Below are 25,416 nucleotides of genomic sequence, written 5' to 3'. Positions count from 1 at the left end.
TCAAATTGTCCCTGTTTGCAGATGACATGATTGTATATCTGGAAAACCCCATTGTCTCAGCCCAAAATCTCCGTAAGCTGATTAGCAACTTCAGCAAAGTCTCAGGATACAAAATCAATGTAAAAAAATCACAAGCATTCTTATACACCAATCACTGACAAACAGAGAGCCAAATCATGAGTGAACTCCCATTCACAATTGCTTCAAAGAGAATAAAATACCTAGGAATCCAACTTACAAGGGATGTGAAGGACCTCTTCAAGGAGAACTACAAACCACTGCTCAATGAAATAAAAGAGGATACAAACAAATGGAAGAACATTCCATGCTCATGGGTTGGAAGAATCAATATCGTGAAAATGGCCATACTGCCCAAGGTAATTTATAGATTCAATGCCATCCCCATCAAGCTACCAATGACTTTCTTCACAGAATTGGAAAAAACTACTTTAAAGTTCATATGGAACCAAAAAAGAGCCCGCATCGCCAAGTCAATCCTAAGCCAAAAGAACAAAGCTGGAGGCATCATGCTACCTGACTTCAAACTATACTACAAGGCTACAGTAACCAAAACAGCATGGTACTGGTACCACAACAGAGACATAGATCAATGGAACAGAACAGAGCCCTCAGAAATGATGCCACATGTCTACAACTATCTGATCTTTGACAAACCTGACAAAAACAAGAAATGGGGAAAGGATTCCCTATTTAATAAATGGTGCTGGGAAAACTGGTTAGCCATATGTAGAAAGCTGAAACTGGATCCCTTCCTTACACCTTATACAAAAATTAATTCAAGATGGATTAAAGACTTAAATGTTAGACCTAAAACCATTAAAATCCTACAAGAAAACCTAGGCAATACCATTCAGGACATAGGCGTGGGCAAGGACTTCATGTCTAAAACACCAAAAGCAATGGCAACAAAAGCCAAAATTGACAAATGGGATCTCATTAAACTAAAGAGCTTCTGCACAGCAAAAGAAACTACCATCAGAGTGAACAGGCAACCTACAGAATGGGAGAAAATTTTTGCAACCTACTCATCTGACAAAGGGCTAATATCCAGAATCTACAATGAACTCAAACAAATTTACAAGAAAAAAATAAACAACCCCATCAAAAAGTGGGCAAAGGACATGAACAGACACTTCTCAAAAGAAGACATTTATGCAGCCAAAAAACACATGAAGAAATGCTCATCATCACTGGCCATCAGAGAAATGCAAATCAAAACCACAGTGAGATACCATCTCACACCAGTTAGAATGGCCATCATTAAAAAAGCAGGAAACAACAGGTGCTGGAGAGGATGTAGAGAAATAGGAACACTTTTACACTGTTGGTGGGACTGTAAACTAGTTCAACCATTGTGGAAGTCAGTGTGGCGATTCCTCAGGGATCTAGAACTAGAAATACCATTTGACCCAGCCATCCCATTACTGGGTATATACCCAAAGTACTATAAATCATGCTGCTATAAAGACACATGCACAGTTATGTTTATTGCGGCACTATTCACAATAGCAAAGAGTTGGAACCAACCCAAATGTCCAACAACGATAGACTGGATTAAGAAAATGTGGCACATATACACCATGGAATACTATGCAGCCATAAAAAAGGATGAGTTCATGTCCTTTGTAGGGACATGGATGAAACTAGAAAACATCATTCTCAGTAAACTATCGCAAGGACAAAAAACCAAACACCGCATGTTCTCACTCATAGGTGGGAATTGAACAATGAGAACTCATGGACACAGGAAGGGGAACATCACACTCTGGGGACTGTTGTTGGGTTGGCGGAGGGGGGAGGGACAGCATTAGGAGATATACCTAATGCTAAATGACGAGTTAATGGGTGCAGGAAATCAACATGGCACATGGATACATATGTAACAAACCTGCACATTGTGCACATGTACCCTAAAACCTAAAGTATAAAAAAAAAATTAAAAAATCTAACATTTTATATTGTAGATGACCAGTAGGTTTTAGATTATTGCACTGGATAGTAACATTTTAATTCTTCCAATTTATTGGATACTTAGCTGAACAATTTATATTGAAAATAAGAAGAGATTTTAAAATCATGTATATCTGACTTACCCTTTGGCTTGGAGAAACAGACACAGGTCAATTATAGATTATTGATTTGTTATTTTAATTAAATTATATGGACTGTGGCTTGCTAATGCTCAAGACAGAAAATGAAAGTGTTTTCTGCCCTTTCCCCTACACTAAGGGATTATTGAGATAATGACCTAATAGTCTGGGTTGTGTATATGCCAGAAAAACTTCATTTTATTAATAAATGATACTACAGATACTGCCCATTTATTATATTGATAGCAGCTGTGGATCTGAGAAGAGTGGACATATATATGTCCATATATATGTATAACCAATATATATGTATAACCAAACCACAGGTGTTTTTCTTTTGAAGTCATATCATACAGGGAGTTGACAGAGGTGTGAGCTGGACTTTAAGAAGCTGCACATAAGATGCTAGTATGATCAAGCTGGAATGGACTTAGAGAATTTGGAACAACTTTTCTCAGTTTTCAGATGAGGAAACTGATGGGTACCAGGCTTTAATGACTTGACGAAGCTCATAGAAGATTAGCACGTAGTAGAATAATGACTGCTGACTCCTAATTCAGTGGATCTTCCCTGGCCACCGTTTTGTACTGAGCTGCAATGCTTCCTTGACTGTTCTCCACACCAGATTCTTATCAATGATCTTTCACCTAACAAACAGCAAAGATCCTGGCAAGCACACGATCTAGAGATACATCTTATTACAATTTTTCACAAAAATCAAAAGAAGAAAGAAGGCTTAGCTGGTGTTTAATTATTGTTATTTTTTTTCAGAAGGGAAATCTATACACAATGATCGATCTCCAGTGATTTGCCATTGATCAATTTTTTTCTCATTTCATTTTCTATTCTTTTTTTTTGTTTCTATTTTTTTCTTTTTTTTTATTTTTTTCTCCTTTCTCTTTTTTTAAAATTTTCTGTTTATCACAAATGATCATGTAATTATATGTTAATACTATGTAACCCCAGTGTTCTCAACTGTCTGTGATTCAATGTTACCCAGTTTTCTTTTCTTAATTTTAAATAAATTTGAAAAATTATCTTATAGTGTTTTGAGCCTGTGTTGGTACATTTAGTTCTAGTTCACTGTGGTAAATCCGTTTCAGTTTCTAAGTTTCCACCCTTTAGTAAAGACATATTTCTAAATTGGGTTTATATCTTCAGTTACAAAGGATTCTAACTGCTAGTTTTGTGACAGCAATCACACATACCATCAAGGGATGGGGTAGGCAGTTTTGGAATGTGCTGATGCTAGCATTTTTATAAGCCTATGGCTTTTATAGTCTAAATTGTTCTTATTTCTATTAATGCTTCAATTTTTGACAAACACACAACCATAGAAACAAATAATAAATTTGTTTTTTGGGAATTATCCAGGATTCTTGGTTAAGTGGGGAATTTAGGCTTTGACAGCATAAAGGATCATGGATAAGTATTTTTCATGGTGGCTCTAATTATAATGCTGAGCATGTGGCAGGCACAGAAATATTTACTCATTGACTGAATATAGCACATCATAATGTTGATTTTTTTCCAACATAATTTTAGATCTAGGCATATTGTATTCTATTACACTAGACTATATATCATTCTTAAATAGAACCAGCCTTGCTAGATAACACATGTTGGAGGAGAGGCCCTTCTTCTTAGCCCTCAGTGTTTCCATCTATGGGGAAGAAGTTCCACCATACTAATATTACTATCATCTCTCCACCTGCTCACTCGCTTCTCCTCAAGGGAGGGGTGTTCAAATATGGTTTCCGAGCTTGGAAAGAAAACTCAGGCATGTGTAACATGGTTCCTTCAGTCCCATGACCTACTGTCCACCAATGGGCTGCTCACAGAGTACATGCCTTCACCCTTGTTCCTGGCCATGCAGGAAATTGTATGAAACAGTCCTAGCTGAAGCCTGAGATTTTCCTGCATTGCCCAGTCCTGGTGGGTATCTGTCTACTCCTGGAGTTTGGATTGGAAAGTCCACATGCCTGAAGGTATAAACCTATTCTACAAAGGCGTGTTTTCTAGAATGAAGGTAATATTTTTATCTTAGGTTGCAGAAAGAGACAGAACAATGTTATAGGTGAGTGCATGGACAATGACCTCAAACAGCTAAGATTCAAACCCCTTCTGTGTTACCTATCAAGCTAGAGTTGAAATGATTAAATGAGCTAATGTACATAAAGCATTCAGAATGTTACCTGGCACAAGGTAAATGCTCTACAAATGTCTGATATTAATGTTAGCCTTTTGTTTCCCTGTTCAGTTGGTTCAGAACACAGACATTATGTACTGGCTCTGCCTCACACCTCAATAACAGAGATTTCTGAAAGAATAACTTATAAACTCTTTTCAACTCAAATCACTCTGTGATTAGGCTTATCTTATACCTTACTAGTTCTTAGCACCAGAATTATTTTTCCAATTGTAGAACTAATCATGTTTCTCAGAAATTCTTAATGAGTGCAGACCTCTCAGTGGGGCTTCAAACTCTCACAGTCAGATCTCAGCATACGTTTCCAGCCTTGTCTTCCTTACACACTGTGCTTTGGCACGAGTCTACCATTGCTCATGGTTCCTGAATCACATGCAGTCTTCACACCATGTGGCTTTGCTCTTGCTGCTTTGAGGGCTTTCTCCCTGCTCTGCTTGTTAGATCAGCACCCACCCTTTATGGCCCAGCTCACAGGCCTACTCCTTTGTGAAACCTTTTCTTCTTACTCCCCATTCATGGAGGCCTCATCTGTTGTGAAAGCAAAAGAACATCTCATTGCTGCTGTAACCCTTATTCACTTGAATTTTATAAAAATTACGTGAACTCTGAGCTTCTCAAGGTCTTGGCCAGAAGTCATGTTCTCTTTACTTTTGTATACTCATCTCACCCAGCCCCTAACACAGTGACTTGCTCTTCAATGATTACCCAAGTATGGTCCATCAAGGAATTCTATCAGAGTCTTTTCCAAAATACCAACCAAACACATCTACCTCTTTCCATCTCCACCTGATCACCATTATCTCTGACTGGGTCTACTGTGGAAGCCTCCTACATTTTCTCCCTGCCTCTGTGCTGGCCCTAATTTGGGTTATTCCCCAAATGGCCATTGGAATAATGGAGTTAAGATGTAAACCAAATTAGGTTACCTCTCCACATAATACAGAAACCTCAATTTTGATCTTTCTGCACCTGCCCCTCTTTCACGTCTCATATTTTATAATCCCCCATCTGCACCCTCACTCACTGAACTCTACTGACACTTCTCTCCTTTTCTCCTTTTGGTTTCTCAGACAGCCCAAACTTTTCTCGACCTCAGTCTTCTGCACACTCTTTTCCTTCTCCCTGAAATGCTCAAGTCTTAACACTCTTTTTTTTTTGACAGGGTCTTGCTCTGTCTCCCAGGCTGGAGTGCAATGGCATGATCAAGGTTCACTGCAGCCTTGACCTCCTGGGTTCAACCAATCCTCCTTCCTCAGCCTCTCACGTTGGTGGGACCACAGGCATGCACCACCATGCCCAGCTAATTTTAATTATTTTTTTGTAGAGACAGGGTGTCACCATCTTGCCCAGGTTTGTCTAGAATTTCTGTGCCAAAATGATCTTCTCACCTCGGCCTCCCAAAGTGCTGGGATTACAGGCCATGAGCCATGATCTAGGCCATGACTAGATTTTGTTGTCCTTTAAGTTTCAGATTACAAACCTCCTCCTAAGAAAAGACACCCTGGCTCTCAATCTAAGTTGAAGACCCCCTCTGTGTAATTCATTATACTGTGTAGTTGTAACCCTCAGAGCCTCATTGTTTTTTTCACTGCATACATAAGGATTGGTAACAATCTTTCTTCAGTGTGAGTTTTCCAATGGTATTATCTGTTTTCTCCACTAGGCTAAAACTCCATGATGGCAGGAATGAAGCCCATCTTGTTATCATTGTGTCCTGAGAAATGAGCACACATAGGATGCATGAGAGAACTGTGCTCAGTAAAAAACAGTTCATAGATAGACTCTGAGGTCTTAAAAATTCTCCAAGCAGAAACAGGACCCAGAGAGTACCTGGTTAAAGTCCTTCATTTTACAAAGGGGAAAATCAAGATCCAGGACTCGTAATGAGTTCTCCTAATGCCCCAAGTCAGTGTCTGCCCAAAGGTCTCTGGTTTTTAGGGTGTCCTTCATTATCAAGATCTCTTGCTTTAGGCTTCTGGAAACTAGCCAATAACTACAGATTATTAATAAAGTAATATAACAGGAAAATCAAATGCTTCCTACACAACCTTTCACTGATAAATGAAAGCAAAGCCTAAGGAAATGCCATCTGACTAATTTCTAACCAATGCAAATCTTCTCTCTTAGTCACCCCTAACAAAAATGTCAATGTTCTGTAGGGACAGTGAGAGCTGCCAAGGCCTAAGGCAGCTTTTTAGATCTGCTCTGCCTCACAGAAGGGTCTAGGATCTACTGCACAGTGGAGTGGCTCAGAGCTGCACCTGTTTATTGGGCAAATAGAGAAAACCCAGAACCTTCAACAAACACCCTCTTTCTTCTATGCAGCGGAGGATTTTCTACCATTATCTGTGGCGTATTTGTTAACTGGTTGCCTTTATTCATGTTCCTGGTTCTTTTCCTCTTCAAGCCTCAATGTTGTCATCTCTAAAATAGAGTGATTGATATTGGCGGTCTTTTTAGCCTTGAAATTCTTTGACCAGGATTCTCCAAACAGAAACAAGATCTAGAGAGTACCTGGTCTTGTTTCTACTGTATGGAGTTAGTTCTCAACTTCAAAGGATAAATATGATTTGCTGAGCATGTTACTTAGGATCTACCATGCATGGGAAATTAGATTATCATTTCAGCTTCTAATTGCATCCTCTATTGTCCTGAGCAAGTATAAAATGCTGGTGAATCCTGGAGATAACACTTAGGTTTTCTGTTCCTTAGGACTGTGTTGCCTGCTAGACCATTTATTCAAAGTGGGAGGATGATGTTCTAAAAGCCAATGATAAAGCTCATGGCAATGCAGGGTATATCTGATGGCATGGAATGCTTTAGGATGGCCAAGATTGCCCATCAAATGCCAAGTCACCGAAGGCACTCATTTATTCTAAAAATATACACTAAGCAACCCTTTCTAATATGCATTATGCTAGGTTCTGGGAAATAAGAAATCATTAGAAAAAGATTTCTGCCTTCTAGAAGTACACAGTCTAATGGTGAGATAGGCAGGTAAGCTATTACAACACAGTGAGATATGCACACGAGTAAAGCTGTTTTTCCTTGGTGTGCTCACAGTAAAGGGTATAACTAACTCCATCTGTGGGCTTCAGAAAGGGCTTCCCAGAGGAGGATATTTGAACTAGCTCTTGAAGGATGAGAAAGAGTTTGCTTCGTACAGATAAAGGAGAGGATAACAGCAGGTAGCAAAGCAGCAGTACACAAAGGTACTGAGTCCAAGCCTGGTCTCCTTTGGAAATTATGAGGAGTATAAGAGAATTTTGTGGTAACATCAGTAAGGAAAAAGATGAAGGAGGGAGAGTAGAAATGAGGCTGGATGCGCAGTTTTGGAGGTCAACTGAGGAGGGTCTTACATGCTATGTTAACAGGCCTAGACTTCTAGACTTCATTCTACATGCAAACAGGGAGATCCAGACTAATGAGGGGTGTGTGTGTGTGTCCTTGTATGTGCATGTGCACGTAGGTGACATAATCAGGTATGACTTTTAGATGATACCTGGTGACAAAGGAAGGGTGGAGAATGTAAACTAGAGAAGCCTGGGAGAATATGGCTGCTTGGGAATGGTGAGAATTCTGGCAGCTGCATTGCTGATGAGTAAATTGGAGGGAAGCTTTGGAGAAGTGTTTAGGGCCAATCAGCAGAAGGTCATACATTCATACTAAAGGGTTTGTTTCAATAAGTATAGCTAAAGAATCCCACTCATAGCTTTGTTTCCTGTGGTTTACATGACAGTTATTAATGGCTCTCCTACTAGGAGCCTGACATCATGGTGAGCATCAAGAAAGGAATAACCTAAGCTGAAGACATGCCTTTTCTACAGGAGGCCAAGTTCCACGTCCTGTGCATGCTTCTGGCGAAAGTCACATAAAGCTTCCAGAAATACGTGGTCTATTCTCTCGGACCATATGGCTGTGGGCAACCTCTGGCTTCTTGGAGCCTCCATTAGCCACCCAGGGAAAGGTAATTGGCTTTATGTTTGGCTCCATCACTGCTGCGGACGAGCTCCACCACATTCTCAAGCAGTAGATGAAATACAACTGTGCTCCTGAATGCAGCAAAAGAAAGAGAACCCAACTGGACCAGTGTGAAATCGGGAGCTTTGGAGGCAAGAATGCACAGATTTATAAATGAATAAACATAATTTTTCTCTCTTCTTCCCATTGGCAGCATATCTGAAGGCCCTGACTCAGCAGTAGTGGGTCTTAATGCTTGTGCTTGTCCACCCTTCTCGGCAGTGATTGATTTCATTGTTGGCTTGTTTTCACGACTCGAATGTGGGATCTTCAGAGGGCCTAATTCCTTGCAAGTTCCATTTAAGGGTGGAAGAGCTAGAACAAGCTATAACCAGTAGACAACTCAGTGACTCAGGAGCTTAAGCATTTAACTAATTAGTAAGAAAAAATGTGGTGAAGATTTGTAGCTAATAAGAAGGAAAGAAGAATCACTGGGGCTAGAATTATGCAAGCTTTTGTTTCCTTTTGGGACTATATCAGAACTATGGGAGAAGAAAGGCTACCTTTTACCTTTGAGGAATTTTCAAAGCCTTTTTTTTTTTTTTTTGGTTTGTTTGTGACTGACAAAGGGCGCAATTTCAACACCTCAGAAAAATGCCTCATCATTTCCTCTTGTGAAATCTGGGTGCTTCTGAATGAATCCATGTTAGAAATGTGTACTTCCATCCATGAAAGTCAGTGTCCAGTCTCATTTTGGGCCAGAGGCTGTTACTAAGTTGTAGTACTGGTGAGAAAAGGACAGAGCATTTACCTTCCCCAGGTATCCTGTGACCTACATGTGTCCTTGCAAGACAGGGAAATGTTGTTAATTAAGAGCATAGCTTTTCATCAGATGGGTTCAGATCCTAACACACCCTCTTTCCGGTTACAGGACAGTCCTCTCTGAGCCTCAGTTTTCTCATCTCTAAGATGAGGCTAATTATACCTACTTACCATGGGGGTACTAAGGATAAAGTAACAACACATGAAAATTTTTTATCCTTGATTTTCTTAGCTGGAAAATTAGGCTAGAAAGACCTCCATCCTTGGGGTATTTAAAATAAAAGGACAAACATATGATGAGTCTAAGTGACCAATACATTGTGGCTTTTGTAATTACTATTCTGAAACATGGGTGTGGCCTAGATACTTTCCAAAATTCTGCCCTCTCCACCTAGCAAAATGACAACCAGACTTACAGATATGCCAACAAGCTAGTGTTTAATAATGGTGCTTGATGATAAATGGCATTTCTTTTTGACATTTGTCTCTTTTTAAAACTTGGTGCTCTTAAATGCATCATTGGATAAGTGTTGACTGTTCCCATCCACAAAAGAGACCTGGAATCTAAGCATGAAGGACCTGTCCTGATGTTGAGACGTGTGGATCACATTTATTTGTAAACTTAGCTTCTTGCTCATCTTATGGTTGCTTTTCTTTTTTCTTTCTTTTTTTTTTTTTTGAGAGGGAGTCTTGCTCTGTTACCCAGGGTAGAGTGCAGTGGTGCGATCTCGTCTCACTGCAACCTCCGCCTCCCGGTTTCAATCAATTCTCCTGCTTCAGCCTCCCCAGTAGCTAGGATTACAGGCACGTGCCACCACACCCAGCTAATTTTTTTTTGTGTGTGTGTTTTTAGTAGAGATGGGGTTTCACCATATTGGTCAGGCTGGTCTCGAACTCCTGACCTCGTGGTATGCCCGCCTCAGCTTCCCAGTGTTAGGATTATAGGCATGAGCTACCACGCCTGGCCTGACGGTTCTTCTCTTTTTTTTCTTTCTTCCTCCCTCTATTCCTTTGTTCATTTTACTCTACCATGCCTATTGTAAAGAATAAACAATAGATTGGATCTACTCTCAAGATGCAGGAGAGAGAAAACCGTCATTTATTAAATGGCATATACACCCCAGGCTTTGTACCAGGCACACCCTCCACTGTTCCCAGTTATCCCTTACTGCACCCCTAGAGGTATATGTTTTCCCAGAAAAGATAAACAAGTTGCCCAAAGTCACATATCACATAGCTAGCAAGTGAATATGGGGCTGAAACAAAACACTGTCCAATTCCAAAATCCATATACTTATTTCTTCATGTTTCCCTATGAAAATGGCAAAGGTGAGGAGTGTGGTGTGTGTGTGTGTGTGTGTGTGTGTGTGTGTGTGCGCGTGTGTGTGTGCATGTGCACATGTGTTTGCACATGGAAAATTCCAAATATCACAACTTCTCTATAGACACTAGACTCATTCTTTGACTATGGTTGCATCTGTTATCCCAAATTCTATCTTGACTCCAGTTTTTACACTTGCAAAAGTAAAGAAATTTTAAGGTCCACCAGCTTTTACTAACCTCCCTCTTGCTCTGATAGCTGTGTAATAATTTTTGTATCCTTCCCAGTGGGCTCCCAGTCTTTTCACCTGCTAAGACCATCTGGTAACTCATCACCAAACATGGTGCCGGACAGCATCACTGGTGCCCTGCGAATGTCCACCTGATAAATGAGTGAATTAGTGAACAAATAAGAAAATGAAGGATATTGGCTGCCCCAGGCCAACTATATCTTGGCTTTGGCTCATCATTCTAGATTTGTGATACTGGCTTCTAGCAGAAGCTTAAAGCCTCTTTTTTGTTCTTTTGTTCCTCTAATTTACTCCCCCTGCCCCTCCACCAAGATGGGAAGGAGGGCTGATCTGAGCATTCAGGTTTCAGAATGCTAATCGGATAGCAGCCAACTAGAAGTAGATCCATAAGGATTTAATTAGACTTTCTGGGTAGATTTGAATAATGCTTTCAAAATGAAAAGGCCTCAAATCCAGGTTCCCCTGGATTATAATAGTTTTATGGCTCTGCCCTGCTTTAATTTGAGGCTAGTTGGCAATACCCTGTCCAGGAAAAAGGAATCTTCCATGTAGTCCTGTCTGTTCTACTGAGTTCTACACTGGATTTTAGCAAACGATTCAGCTAATATGTATTATTTTTCTTTGTTCTCAAGGATTTAATGGCAAGATGTCATTATAGACAAGAACAGGATTCAGACACTTACGTGTTATGTGTTCTTGTCCAAATATTGTATCACTCTGCACTGGCATCCCAATCTCACCAACACCTTTAGCAGGAACTTCGTGTTTCAACAGCATTTCTCAATACTCTACCTGATTGCTTGGAATCCATGAGACAGCCATATTCTCCATGTCTAGGTCCCTATCTTATTTTTGTTGAGATGGTGTTAAGACTTTATTTGTGAGGCTTCTGGGGAAGAGGAGTAAGGTATTGATCCCATTGACTGGATAATTTGAGTCTCAAAATGAATAATAAATAAGCATTACATATTTTCACCACTTCCTTGGAGGAGAACTTCTTGGAATGTGCGCCATATCCACTCCGCTTTTTTTTTGCACAGATATCTAGGTTGGAGAAACATACTACTAGACAAATCAATTTGTTCTCTTAGTACTCATGATATGGTTCTTGGGAATTGCTGATTCACCAAATTAATCTTGGCCAGGTACATACCTGGCAGGAATCCAAAAATTCCCCAAGGCTCCTTGAAGTTCAGGATCATCATTCTTAATAAATACATTAAGGGAAAAACCATGGTGAGTTTGCCCCAGATGCTGTGAATATGACCCAGGGTACATGAAGAAGTCCTTAATTGCAGTCATTTACATGGTAGATTCTCTATAATCATTTAATTTGCTATAGGTCTGTGATTTTTAGTCCCTCTTCTCTACATGATTGAACATGTATAATTCCCATTTCAATCATATTACCTGGATGAACAAAAGTAGCTCTAGACTCATTTATGCATTCTGGTTGCCAAGGAAAAGGAAAAAAAAAAAAAAACAATCAACAGGATGCTTAAACTATTTTAGGGCAACTTCAGGCCATAGTCATTGGTGTTCTTGCAGACTATGAGATATTTTACGTTCTGATAAGGGATAAAAATTCGTGCCTCAAATGGCTCCCATCACACTAAGATCTTGCAACAATAACACTACTGATTCAGACATTAATCTTAAGTATCCAGGGAGCCCTAAAACATTGTATCCCACTAGGAAGGACCATGGTAATTGCCACGTAAATCCCCTCCATAATGTGGCCCTTATTATGACCAGCCAGCCAAGGCTTGCCTTTAAATCATACCAATCGAACTGAGCCTTGTAGAAACACTATCACCTACACATACCTCTGCTTCTTTTCATTAACCTGTTATCCTCTTTACAAATGGGATTCTTCACCCACTCCCTTCTTCTAGATTAGCAATGCCCTGTTAAGTAAACGAACATGAAATTCAGGGGAAACAGGAGCAATAATCATTACCAGCTGCCGTGTTAAGCATTGCGAAAACGCTCACGATTCACAGAAAAATCCATGCTGTTCTTTGAAGGCATTCAAGCCTTAATAGCTAGCTGGATGAATGTTTAACTTCTAGGCCAGGCACTACTCTGTCCCAACAATAAGCCCTGTACATTGGGAAAGGTTCCGAGACATGAACTTTGGTCTTCTCTGCAATCCACCTGGAGCATTCAGTGACAACCTTGACTTTGAAGTTGCACTGACCTGGCCAGCCCTGCCACTTACCAGGTTGGGTAAGTTATTCATTTCTTTATTAATTCATTCATTCATTCAATTTATGGAAATTTTGTGTCATACACTTGCTAGGCACAAGATATATATATGTGTGTGTGTATATATATGTGTGTATATATATGTGTATATATGTATGTGTATATATATGTGTGTATATGTGTGTGTATATATGTGTGTGTGTGTGTATATATATATATATATATAAAATCAGTAAAGTAATGAGACCTCATAGAAAGAGTAATTGACCAGAATTGGAAGGTCAAGGAGGGCCTCCTGGAGAAAACAACATCTAAGTTAAAACATGGAGACTGAGGAATATTAGGCCAAATTTTTTTTTCTGTGAAATGGGCATGATGGTCTCTTGAAAAGTCGTTGTGATGTTAAATCAGATGATTTTCTTAAAATGGACAATGGCTTTGGACTCAGATTTGGCATTTGACAAATATTATTAAAGTTTTTGTCTGGTTATACAATTTATGTTTTTCACTGTATACAATTAGAAAAGTTCATAAAAATATAAAGAAAAAAAATTTTTTAAAACACTGGTATCTCATATCCTAAAGATCTTTACTTTCTGTTAACACTTTAACACATACACTTTCAAACATCATGGTTTCTTTGTATACTTACACTTTGGGGGTTATCCTTTTTATTTATTTGGGACTCTTATTTTTTATAGTTATTTGTGCATCTTAAATTTCTTCCCCCATTATCAGTAACTGTAAATATTGTTTTCAATGGCTATGCGTTACATCATAAGGATTTATTATAATTTAGTTAACCATTCACCTATTTCTAGTAATTAAGACTGTTTCCAATTTGTAGCCATTATAAATCCAATTTTTGACTACTATAAATCATGCTTAAACGAACATCTTTGTGCCTATTTTTGACTATTTCCTTAGGCTAGCTTCCCAAAATTGGAATGACTGGGTCATAGCATATGAATATTTTTGAGGTTCTGCAGTCATATTGCCAAATTATCTTCCAAAGGGGTTATAACAATTTACATTCTGACTGGGAGTGAATGAGTGGGCCTGTCTCCTCGTATGCTGCTAGCTAAATTGAAGTTACTATTATGGTTATTCTTATTACCATGTGCCATTCTGTCCTCAGGGACATATCAGGTTTTAAAAATTCAACTTAGATTCTTTTTTTCTTCTTCTGAATGTAAAAGCAGGACTGGTAAATTATAGCTACTTGGAAAACTGAGAAAAAAGAAAAACAAAAAGATGAATAACCTCACTGATCAAAATTAACCACTCAATATTTCAATATATTTATAAAATAGAGATGTATTCTTTTTTATGTTTCATGTTACATGTTTTAAAATTTACATGTCTGAGTGTCATTAACATTCTTTTTTAAATGTCATTATAAACAATTGCCTACATAACCATTGTTCTGATAGATCAATTTCAGTTTTTTCTCCGGGCTGCAGGGATGTTAGGAATTAAACATCTGTATCAAACTGTTTAGACTAGGATTTCTCAACCTTGGCACATTTTGGCTTGGGTAATTCTTTATAGTGAGGGCGCTGTTCTGTGCATTGCTGGATGTTTAGAAACATCTCAGACTTCTATTCATTAGATGCCAATAGCACCCTCCCACCAACCCCCAAAATTGTGACAATCAAACATATTTTCAAGGATTATCGAATGTCCCCTGGGAGACAAACTCACCCCAGGTAGATAGCCAGTGTCCTAGACCTACCACCTGGTGCTGCTTGAGTTGAACTTAAACATCCCTGGCAATGGCACACTGCAAGCAGCTGACATGGCACATTTAAATTTTGGACAGCTCCATTCAAAAAGTTCCTCCTTACACGGATCTGAATCTTTCCTGAACTTCTTAGTCACTATTACTACTCTCACTTATATGAACTACTTAGTCACATATTGCATTAAATATATGTACATATACATATATATATATATACACACACACAGAAAAATTTTGACTTTTGCACCTATCTTTTAAAGACTAAAAGACTGCTAACACCTCCAAGTTAAAGAGCCTCTTTATTTTTTTCCCCATTAACCAGACATGCCTTAAAGTCCCCTCCCAGCTGGGTTGCTATCTACTGAATATGTGTGTCTCTTTTTGTCCACTACCTCTTTGTTTGTATGGCATCAAGAACTGAATGATTACTTAAAGTATGAGCTAAGTAGAGTAGAACAGAGCAAAGTGAGGTTTTTCCGCTTCCATCTCATTCTACAGACTATGAACCTTATGAAATTGCCTTTGTTCAACATTTTTCATCTACCAAAATAGAAATTTTATGTTCTAAAACCTAATATATTTCTACACATTCAAACACCAAATTTAGTTTTTTGAAGACTATATCACATCAGTGAGTCATATTCATTTCATATTCTTACTATCAACTAGACTCTAAGACTTTGTTCACATCTCCCCCAATTTTGGCTTGTCTGATTAATCTAAGGAGAGTCATGGGGCATATTACTAATGACCTTGTGCTCCATGGAAACTAGATAGAAAATTATAGAAATATAGAGTGAATAAGTGGGAGAGGACCCACAAAACCATTTGTTTTCACATCTTCCTTTCATAGATGGAGGCAGTGAGAGGTCAAATACTTGCCCAAGTTTCACAGGTAGTTACTTCTAGTAAGACTCTATCAGAAGCCTGATTTTCAGACTGCTGATCTGTCCAAGGACATCAAGAGGAACAACGGGATAGATTAAGAAAAAAAAATGTGTACACACACATGTGTATATCCTGTTAGTGCAGATAGAGAGCGAGACAGAGCAAGGAAATACAGATTGAATAGCAGTGACATCTGCAAAGACAGAGAATGAATGAAAACTTCAGACAATTAGCTAACACAGTTATGATGACAGTAGTCAAAGTCAATAAGATATATTTGACTGACTGAATCTGAATGGAAAAAGGAATAGGTCAATTACATACTGCTATATCCAAGTGTTTGGGTTTTCCCTTTCAATACCGCCACTTTAAATTGATCTCATTAATTGACTGCGGGGGTTTTGGAAAGACACAAGTTATTGCTACTCCAGATCTCTGAGTAAATTAATCCCAGTCACATAAGCCTCATTTATTTCCCCTTCTCTTCTACTTCTCATCTTTCTCAAGCTGGTCAAAGCTCTATTCCACTAAAAACAGAGAATAATTTCTAAAATAAGTATTTAATAAATTGAACCAAAAAGTCAGAGCCAGCAGCAAATTTAAAAAGTAATACTAATAATTTTTCCTATTTTGGTTATTTTCAGTTTCCCAAGCCCCCATTGAGCTTGATAAATGGACAATATAAATAAACAATGTGTATATTTCGCAAGACACTTGTGATTACCCAGGCACACTTATCTCTACCTCCCTGCAGCCTTTTCCCTGTCAACTCATAAACTTTGTATTTGCTTTGTGACTCAGCATACCTGCGACAATAACTATATGGCTCTTTATAGATACCAACAGGATGTTTGATTTAGGTTAGCCATGAATAAATACTGATATCACTAATCCTAAAAATCACAAGTATGATAAAAATAAATATTCTGACCTTGCGGTGAGTGAGTAATTAGACATGAATTACCTTTGTCTTTTTGATAATGATGCAAAGCAGAATGGCAGAGTGAGGGGACATCCTGTATTTATGTGCTTCCACTACAATGGGTAATTAAGTGCAGTTGAATAGTTTAAGGTCAAGCTGTGGTCCCTGCCCTTGGTTTGCTGCTTTTGATAGTACAGCTGAAACTAAAAGGGTAAACAGCAATGCCCTCCAATGGTGAGGAGGTTTAGGAGCATGGATGGGTTTTAGAGTCAGTGAGAAAAACTGGGCTCAAATCTCGGCTCTAACTAGCCCAGTTGGTTGTCTTGAATGAAAATGAGATGAATTGTGAACATGGAATAAACGGTAAGAGATACACACAGTAGAAATTAATATTATTGCTTTTTTATAGTGAGATTTCTGATTCCGTTTAAAGTAAATGGTTCCTGTTGAAAGGGTTATGTACCTTTTTAAAAATGTGGCAGAGACTATGGTGCTTTCCAGAGGAAAAACACAGACACCCACATACCCCACAAACATACATACATACATACACACATACACACCCACATATGAGATTCCAGAATCTTGTTAGAACTTGGGCAAACCTATTTACTGTAGGGATCCATGAAACCTGGATAAAAAACTCTTCATGAAAGATGTGTTGGAGGTAAAAATGCCCTTTGTACTGTCTAACACTGTACCTAGAGGGAAAAGCTTTAGATTCATTTTCTCTTATCACATGTTTCAATATTTCCAAGTCCTTTCCCAATTAAAAACTGAGGCTGAGAAAAATCAACAACTTGCTCAAGTTCAGGATCAGCTTCACCGGTGTCTGCTCTGTGGGATTGCAAAGGTCCTGCATGTGCTTAAAAGGACCTATGCCTGGTTCAATTTTCTGCAGTCATCAACTCAAAATTTTGAACAGTAGGTGCTACATTTTCATTTTGCACTGCATTTTACAAACTGTGGAGGTCATCCTTCCTATGGCCATGCATCTTATGAGTTTAAAAACAGAGATTCAATCTCTCCCACAGCATACCCTTGCCTCTTCCCTTTTTGATGTTCCTCCATCACTCTCATTCTCACTTCATATAATATAAATGCAGTATAAATTGTATATATGTATTGCTTGAATGTCTTCTGTCAGTAGAAGACTGTCAACTTCATGAGGGCAAAGATTTGATTTCCACTGTATCCCACATCCAGTATATTGTCTAGCACATGATCAGTCCTCCATAAATATGTGTTGAATAAATGAATGAATTTAATACAGACACACTTAACACTGACTCATTAACCCTCTCAACCACTGCCCTATAGTTCCTTAATATGACATCGTACTGCACACTGAGATAATTCAGAATTCTCTGGGGTCAACCAATAGACATGATTCCCCTAAAATAAGAATCTGTGATTTTGATTGGAGAAAAAATAGGAGACACTTTTATTAAAATAGAAGCTTAATTTTTGCTGTCACACTAGATTATTGGAATAATAATGAGAAGGAGAAAAATCTACAACTTCTTAAATACCTACTCTGTACTAGGAGTAAAACATACCCCTAGTAAAACATAGTAGGGGTATGTGTTAGTACTAGCACTAAAACATACTTTATCTCATTTAATTAACTTATCCTTCAACACTCTAGATAGATATACTTTCATATCTCCATCTTATACAAAAGAAAACTGAGGCTCAGAGGAGATCACTCCCTCACCCAAGCTCCCTTGGCCAACAAGTGGTGAATATGTGAACCAGCCATCAGCAATGATGATGATTATTAATTATAGCTAAAACACATCAATCTTAATAAGATGCAAAACTCATATTTTCCCAAAAATAAAAGAGTATTTCTCATTTATAGTGATATTCAGGTTTAGAAACCAGTTTTCCCACCATCTGCTGGTTGCTTTTTTGCAGGATTTTGTTTTCTTTGGCGATATTATAGGGAAAGGAGTAAAGGGGTAAACTAAAGCCAGTCACTCATTTCCTCCCATGCTTATTGACTTAGGATTTATGGTGCCAGGTTCTGTGCTAGCTGCTTGTGGGGGATACAGAAGTGAATCAGACACTATCTTGTCCTCAAGGATGTCCCTGCTTCCTGTTAGCAACACAGCATGTAGTCATTTCATAAACATCCTCTTAGCACCTACCCTGTGCCTGGCATCGGGCTTAGTGATGAATGGAACTCCACCCTTGTCCTCAGGGGGCTCCCAGTCTGGGAGTGGGGAGCCCCTGGCTTCCAGGTAATAGAAAGATCAATATGCAGAAGCTACATTGTAAGTTGCATGAGAATGGCAGGGTCTGTCTTGCTCCAGCTGTATTCCCAGTGCCCAGCACAGGTAGTGGCATATACTAGATGCCCAATAAATATTTGTTAGAAGACTGATATGCCCCAGTAGTTGGACATTTGAAAGACAGATAGTATCAGAGTAGTGATTTTGAGCCTTTATTGATAAAAACCATAGAAGAGGAATGAGTATTTGAGGAAGAAGGGATCATCATGAACAGAAGACTAGACAGGCTGAAATGTGTGTTGGAATAGTTCAGTTTAGCTGGTTATGGGTTACCCATGCAGTCGGGGGGTGCGCTGTGGGGTGTGGAGGAAGGAAGCAGTGTAACGTTGGGCAGGGCAGGTTGTGAAGGTTTTGTGTGCCTGGCTAGTGAACGATAAAAGGTAGAAGTGAATTATCTAGAACCAGGATCACAAATGAAAGACCTTATAGGCCTGATCTAATCAATAGACCTATCTTTTTTTCTGGGAACATTGTTGAAAGTGTTTGCATTTGACTCTCTGTACCACACACCTCACTACTCCCTATTGCTCACGGGGCCTCTTCACATACTCCTGTGAACTGCCTGCCTTAGTGAAAGAAATTAACAAAGAGTGGCCAAATGGAGAGTTTTAAATAGGCAAAGCTCAATGAAACTCATTTTGAGAAAATACCACAATAAAGAGTTTGTGTTGGGTGTGGTGGCTCACACCTGTAATCCCAGCACTTTGGGAGGCTGAAGAGGGAGGATTGCTTGAGCCCAGGAGTTCCAGACAAGCCTGGGTAACACAGTGAGACCCCGTCTCTACAAAAATATAAAAAATTAGCAGGGCTTGTTGGTACAAGCCTTTAGTCCCGGATACTTGGGAGGCTGAGGCAAGATGATTGCTTGAGCCTGAGAGATCAAGGTTGCAGTGAGCCGTAATGACACCACTGCACTCCAGCTTGGGTAACAGAGTGAAACCCTGTCTCAAAAAAAAAGAGAGTTTGGGGTTGAAGTGAGAGAAGCAAAAAGCAAAAAAAGGGTTAATTTGAAATTGACATTCGGGACCTATTGTAGGGAGAGAAACAGGAAGTCAGGGGATTTGTATTCCATCCAGATGTGAGGTGGACAGGAAGAGGGAAGGAACATTCAGAAAGATAATAGGTTCCATTCTCTGCCCTCTGTCTGGGGCCATGGGTGGGGTTGGGGGCTGGGAGTGGAGTGAGGAGGGTCATCTGGCCTACTGACTAAAGGATGAGGAGGCTTAGTGACCTGAGCATCATGTTTGCTCAATTCTTCACTTGCCTGAGACATCCTTGTTATCAAATAAGCAATGCTTTACAAAGTCTAATATTCTGTGTTGGTCTGGTTAGAGAGAAATGAGCAATTTCATCCACAGCTCTAGGAGAAAATGGGTGAAGCCTTTTGAGTTGAAGAATTACCAGTTTTTTTCTAAGAGTATATTTTTTTTAATTCAACATCCCAAAATATACCCTATGGAAATAACCTGAAATGAAGACAAAAATCTAAGGTATACTGATGTTTATCAGAATATGTAAAAGAGCAAGAAAACTGGAAAACATCTAAATGTCAACGGTCATGCAAATATTGCTTCATTCATAAAATGGGATAATAAACAACCATTTTGTGCAAAATACTATGTAAAGATTATTCAATAATCCAAGAAAGTATTTTTGGTACAACATGAAGTGAAAAGAACAGTATACACAGTTGGATATCTGATGTGATAAACATAGGAAAAACATTCTCAATTCTATATGCCAGGTGCTGGTAAACTATGGCCCACAGGCCAAATCTGTCCTGCCACCTGTTTTTGTAAATAATTGGAACATGGCCACACTCATTCTTTATGTATTGTTTATGGTTGTTTTTGCATTACAGCAGCAGAATTGAATATGTGCAATAGATACCCTAAGTCCTCAAAGTCCAAAATATCTGCCATCTAGCTCTTTAGAGAAAAAGTTTGCTGACCCACGCTGTGTGCCAATTTTGTAATTGCAGAATGATATTTTTGAAAAAGCGTTGTTATATTTATCTTTTATTTTCTTAATGGGTATGTATTATTTTTATATTGCATAAGAAAAGGCTATTTAAAAATATCTGGCTGCAAATGAAAACAAAACACCCAGTATGATTTTGTTCAGTTTTGAGTTCAGGTATGCAAAGTGGGGCCGTTGTGCTTACGTTTCTCTGAGATTTAGGAAATCCCAAAGCTAAGCCCCAGGGGTGATGATCTGCCACACATTTATAGTAACCTCTTCAAAAGTGGGTGTGGGAAGAAGGAACTCTGTGTTTTCCACAGCTATAGGCTTGGCTACAATGCAGATTTTATGTTCATGCTGGTTAGTTGAGGTGGCATGTGTGATATAGAAAGAGAATTATCCTCTGCTGTCAGAGACCTGCAGCCTGGTCCCTGGAGCTGACCTTTGGACCAGAAGAGGATGCCTGAACACCTTTGGGCCTTAGTTGTCTGGTTCCAAGACTGACATCATAACCCATCACCTGCTACTAGTCAGAGACTGACTCAGATGTCCTCCTGACCTTCTTTCCAGCTCCTAACTCTGGAATTCCATGATTCATCAATAACATCTGATCAGATTTCAGCAGTCAGGGTCGTGCTCACTTGCCTTTCAGAATTAATGAAATGCAGGGATGCAGCCAACGTGAACAAAAGGAGAGCCCCTCTCTCCCTTAGGAAACTCACGCAGATCACATGAAGCTACCTGGTGATCTGTGAGAACTATATCCCCATGTAAGATGGTACCTACCATTTCCTCCCTCTCCCCCAACCCTTATTTCCTCCAGTGCCTTTGTTTTTTTGTGTGGTAAATGCCCTGTAATGTGCACCGTTCTATGTACTGTTCGAAGAAATCTGGTATCTGTGGGAAGGAAACAAAACTCTATTTGCTATGCTTCAGTCACCAAAAAAAAGTACTAAAATAGCTAAAAATGTCAGTTCACAAGTAGAAATATTCAAATAGATATTTTTCTTTTAGATCATAGTTCTGGTTTCTGTTTTCAATGGGGATTTCATGGGGGAAAATATTTCACCCTGAGAGCTGGACATTTTAAGACACAAAATGTGAGGACGCCCACATATCTCTTCATTGTTGTCATAATTTCCCAGCTAGGTTCAGAATGCAAAGGTGATTTTTTGAAAGTGCCATGTGCAGGTTATTCATTTCTAAGTACAGGATGTAGTGAGTAAGAAAGCTGATTCTAAATAACCTTCTTAGAGAGAAGGAAAAAGAAAGCTAATAACTCTTCTATTTGGCTGTTTAAATTTTCCTTTTCTAGATAAATATGTTCTGATAGGTGATTTTCTTGTCCACAGCTCTGTATGGCTAACAGTTTTCTCCTAAAATCCCTTGAAAACTGTGAGAAGACCACTAAGAAGATCATATCTTTAATTCTATTTCACAAGTCACACAATATTCCAGTCAAATACGGATGGTTGAGAAAGGTCATCCATCTTCCCTCCCCACCCTCCCACAGCCCCTCAACCACTGCCCTGAACCTTACACACTATTATCCGCAGCTCTGTCTGGAGCATCACAGCTATTGTCAACCCTGATGCTCTTTCTGAAAAAACACTGGATGGACATCAGAACTATTTCTTTAAGGACGTTACTGAGCCACACAGGAAAACTTGCCTTATAATTTTGGATGCACGGATCTGATTTGACTAAATGTGATAACTAGAGAATCACCCAATCTACTCCCATTTTCAACTCTAAATCATCAGATTGTCTCAAATCCAAAGCACACACAGACCAGCCTGGCCAACGTGGTGAAACTCCGCCTCTACTAAAAGTATAAAAATTATCCAGCTGTGGTGGTGGGCGCCTGTAATCCAAGCTACTTGGGAGGCTGAAGCAGGAGAATCCCTTGAACCTGGGAGATGGAGGTTGCAGTAAGCAGAGATCACACCACTGCACTCTAGCCTGGGCCACAAATCAACAACAACAACAAAAAAAAACAAAGTGCACACAGAGACTGAGGTCCTCTTTGGCACTGAGAAGATGGCTATGCAAGTCCCGACTAGCAAGTGCAAACTTCCCAGCTTCACTTCTGCCAGTGTCCCTTCACTCCTTCTCAACCCCACTGGGAGGCAGGAGGGTGCTTGACAATAGCCTTCGCATCACACTGCCAGGGTGTAATAGGAACTGTTACAATTCTGAGATTCTGTGTAAGCACTGGCCTTTCTGCCTAGAATGCCTTCTCTTCTCTTTTTAAACTGCGTGCTCCTATTTATATTTCAAAGCCCTGAGAAAATAACACTGCACACGGGAAATGCTCCCTTTCTACTGCAGTCATTTGGATGACTCTATGCCATTCCATTCATTTCTCTTTCCTACTACAAAAGTGCTTTGAGATTTTGGAGTCCGACTACTTGAACTTGAATCCTGGCCCTCTCATGAGAGACTTGACTTATTTTAGGCAAGTTATATAACCAATTTTACATTCTCAGTTCCTTACCCATAAAATGGGTCTAATGAGAGTACCTACCACACAAAATTTTGATGAAAACTAAATGAGATGAAGGCCTTTAAGGCAGTGGTCCCCAACCCTGGGGACACAGACAGGTACAAGTTTGTGGCCTGTTCTGAACTGGGCCACACAGCAGGAGGTGAGCAGTGGGTGAGTGAGATCAGCAGTATTTACAGCTACTCCCCATTGCTCACATTACTGCCTGAGCTCCACCTCTTGTCAGATCAGTGGTGGCATTAAATTCTCATAGCAGCACAAACCCTGTCGTGAACTGTGCATGCGAGGGATCTAGGTTGCGCGCTCTTTATGAGAATCTAATGCCTAATGACCTGTCACGGTCTCCCATCACCCCTAGATGGGAGTGTCTAGTTGCAGGAAACAAGCTCAGGGCTTCCACTGATTCTACATTATGGTGAGTTGTATAATTATTTCATTATATAATACAATGTAATAATAATAGAAACACAGTGCACAACAAATGTTATGTGCTTGAATCATCCCCAAACCATCCCGGTCCATGGTCTTCTACATTTTGTCTTTTCACAAAATTGTCTTCCACAAAACTGGTCCCTGGTGCCAAAAAGGCTTGGGACCACTGCTTTAAAGCCTTTGCGTAGTGCTTAGAATTGAGGGGGAAAAAAAAAAAAACAATGCAGCTAGTTGTTACAATAACTATATTGGTGAGTTTCAAAAGGAAAAGAATTCTGTCCCATTTATGCTTGAGCCTTGAGTTGCTAACCAAGCCTGACACAAAATTACTGTTGAAGGGATGTGTGAGTCCTAATTGAAATGAGGCCACTTAAGGGAATTATGGACCAAACCCTAAGCAGGGAGAAAGCCGTATCTTAATTATTGCAAGTATTTCAGGCAAGGTGTGGATGGCCATTTGAATTCAAGCAGAATAGGACCTGGGATGAGAAAGAAGGTGTGTATGTGACTTGATCTTTGAACTTTAGCTCATCATCTGGAAGAAGGCTGAGTATTCTGTGCACTCACATAGTAGCTAATGCCTACTCCCCATCCACCCACAATTCTTTCTGTAGGAAGGCTCTCCAGAATACTTTGTGATATTGCATATTAGTTCCATATTCTACTGTGTATCTTAATTCAACCAAATTGTAATCATCTGATATTGATTTCTTTTAATATAAATATAATTATATTAAGTCTTGGTATGCTTGCTCAGTCTCTCTCTCTCTCCCACTCCTCCCCACTTCCCTCTCTCTTTCCCAATAGGCTTGGAAAGCAGGCATCACCATGCCTATTTAACAGTTGGGGTCCCTTGGCTACCAGGTGCTGGAGTAGGAATCTGAGCCCGGACATGCCTGATCTGCAAATTTTGTGTTTTCCTCACTGTGCTGGGCAGCTCACAACAATCAGCGCCAAATTCATAGAAAGGGCGCCCCCTGTGGTCAATTGAGGGATTTGTGTTTGAGGTAGATCTCAAGACGGAATGGGCGGGGAACTTAGACAGCCTAGGACGGGGCAGAAAGGAGCCTTCACTCCCCAAGCACCAACGGCCTCAGTCCTTCCTGCTGACTCCTGCCTCCAGCTCTCACCCAGACTATCTGCATCCTTCTCTCCACCACGCTCCCTTGGAACCTGCATAAAATACAGATTAAAGGAATTCCTCCCTACTTCCCTTTCCGCATTATGACCAAATGGTTTTATACTATCATTGAAAAGGTTAGTACAAAACATGCCACCTTTTAATCTATTCATTCATTTAACAAATACTTTGGAGCGTTTACCATGTGCCAAGTGCTGTTCTAATAGACATAAGCTGTGAGGTTATGCTTATCTGATTCTCACAGCAACTGCTTTCGAGATATGAATTGATATACTCATTTGACAGATGAGGAAATTGAATTCATGTAGTGAGAAAGGAAGAGCTGGAATTCAGGGTTACTGGTTTCTCCTGCACTAAGCACTGAGCCACACTAGAAGAGAAGGCATGAGGAAGACAAAAGTGAAAATGTAGGAGAGAAGATATTAAGTAGAGGTCTATTAGTTCCTCTTAAAACTATTTATGAAAGAGGGGGATGGGATAGTGGATGGGAAAGACAGATGGATTCATGTCCTTCACTCCAGGTTTCCCCCCATTCCCTTCCCTTTTAAATGACTGCTCATTTTTTGGCTACCTTTCAAGCTCTAGGAAACACTCTGGAATTCCAGGCTGGGAGGGGTTTCCTTTGCAGATCTGGCTATTGTAA

At 39.6% G+C, this 25,416-nt stretch overlaps 1 long non-coding RNA gene across 1 annotated transcript; it reads left to right on the top strand.

Annotated features, from left to right (window-relative positions):
* The first annotated feature begins 12,239 nt into the window (after window positions 1-12,239).
* LOC115830667 lies at window positions 12,240-24,374 on the top strand. Its single transcript, XR_004026217.1, has 2 exons — window positions 12,240-12,902; window positions 22,047-24,374. It is a non-coding gene; the product is annotated as an uncharacterized LOC115830667 (long non-coding RNA).
* The last annotated feature ends 1,042 nt before the right edge of the window (window positions 24,375-25,416 follow it).

This window comes from Nomascus leucogenys, chromosome 16 (genome assembly GCF_006542625.1).
Source record: "Nomascus leucogenys isolate Asia chromosome 16, Asia_NLE_v1, whole genome shotgun sequence".
In the NCBI taxonomy this organism is placed as follows: domain Eukaryota; kingdom Metazoa; phylum Chordata; class Mammalia; order Primates; family Hylobatidae; genus Nomascus; species Nomascus leucogenys.
This window is presented reverse-complemented; position numbering and strand designations above follow the sequence as displayed.